Raw genomic sequence first — 1,960 nt, 5'->3', positions numbered from 1 at the left:
CATAAATCAAAATAATTTGCCAATTTAAATCTGAAGTGCATAAATCCCTAAAATCGATAATTACCAAAATTCAACTTCTATCTTTAACATGATCAAAGTTAATTTCAAAATAAAGCATAAAATCTCTAATAAAATCTTTTACAAAATCCTTTAAACTTAGCCTATCAATCTAGTGAGGAAATAAATGTCCATCGAGAGTATATTGCCGTACTCGATCCACTCAAATGTCAACGCCTCACTCAATATCATCACCTGCAGTATTCAAACCTAGTAGACTCAGAACGTCCTAAACATGAGTAACAAATAATATATATACAATCACATGCATTAAAATCATACTTTTATTTAAAATAAATTTAAGCATAAATAAATCATAAATCGTAAAATCATGAAATCGTAAAGCTTTCATCATTTATCATTTTGGGAGAAGTTTGATCCCTTGAAAGTGATTAGCCTTTTATCCTCTGGTCGACTGATCAGTCTTATCACACTATTTCGCATGGGGACGAGCACTAGGCAACTCCATGAAAATACGATCTTCGGGCTCCCTCTAGGCCTTGCCCCGTAAACGGGCTCCCTTTGGAGCTTTTTCCCTCACGACATTCTCATAAAATTGTAAGTTCACAATTCTTTCTTAAAACGGATCCCCCACATATCCTCTATCCTCATTGTCACAGTCAATTCACATCCTTCAAAATATTTTTCTTTTTTCCTTTTTAAATCATAAAATGTAACGTAGTGAACTTTTTAAACATACTTAAAATTTGTGGAAAAATAAAATTTTTTTTAAATAAGTAATCAACTTTCAAAATGCATTACAAATAAAATGTTTGACAAAATATTTGAAATGTAACGAGCTTGCAAAAGTGCTTGTTTTAAACAACATGAAGTAGTTCGTTAAAATCAGAGTAAACAATTTTATCATGCATAAAATAAAATCCTTGAAAACTATGCGGTCCTCGGGTTAGTCCACCGCACAGTCCGAGCCAGCTCACTCATCCCCGCCCCGCGTCTCCTCAAACTCGTCCTCACCTGCATCGATCAAGTCTAGTGAGTCTAAAGACTCAACATGTATAAACTGGGGATAGCAAGTAACGTATAATAAAACCACATGCATTTTAAAGTAACACATACATAACTTAACTTTGAACATACTTGCATAACATAAACATGCCATCATTTCATAAACATTTTCATAAACGTACTTGCATCTTACATACTTAAATGTTAGTTTGGTATTACCAACCATTTAAAGTGGGAACCTTGATTTAGTGTTTACAAATATATATAGCACAATAAATACTTGACCACATTTATAAGTTTTGGTATATATTATATACTTATAAGATAATAATTTATAACATAATATAAATATGATTATTTAATATATTGGAACCATTTTATTAAGTGGATTTCAATATTGTTCGTTAATGTTAACTTTATTAAAATACCAAGTGTGGATCCTTTAATCTCAACTACTTAAATTAAAATTTGAACAATTAAAATTTACCCATTAAAGATTCAAACAATTAAAATTAAAAAGAAACAAAAACAAAACAAAAAGACATTGTAGTGGACATGTAATTACCTTAGCTTCCCTGTGGATACGATATCGGACTCACCGAATTATACTACTTGTGGACAACCTGCTCTTGGGAGTGCAACAATCAAAGTGACAACAAGTTTTTGGCGCCGTTGCCGGGGACGTATAATTTAATTTCTAGTCTATTTAATTTTGTTTATAGTTCATTTTTCTTTATTTGAATTTTTTATTGTTTTTGTGTGTTTTTCTTCTTTTTCTTTTGCATTTGCATGAGCATTATTTGTTCACGTACACTTAGTGGTCGACTCATTCGAAATAACCCTTTATTTTCACAAAACATGGCGGAAGAAACCATCCAAGAAAATGAAGATGAAAATCAATCTCAACATGATCATGATAGACGAAGAACACTTAGAG

The sequence above is a fragment of the Primulina huaijiensis genome, chromosome 13, assembly GCF_012295235.1.
Source record: "Primulina huaijiensis isolate GDHJ02 chromosome 13, ASM1229523v2, whole genome shotgun sequence".
Taxonomy (NCBI): Eukaryota; Viridiplantae; Streptophyta; class Magnoliopsida; order Lamiales; family Gesneriaceae; genus Primulina; species Primulina huaijiensis.
This window is presented reverse-complemented; position numbering follows the sequence as displayed.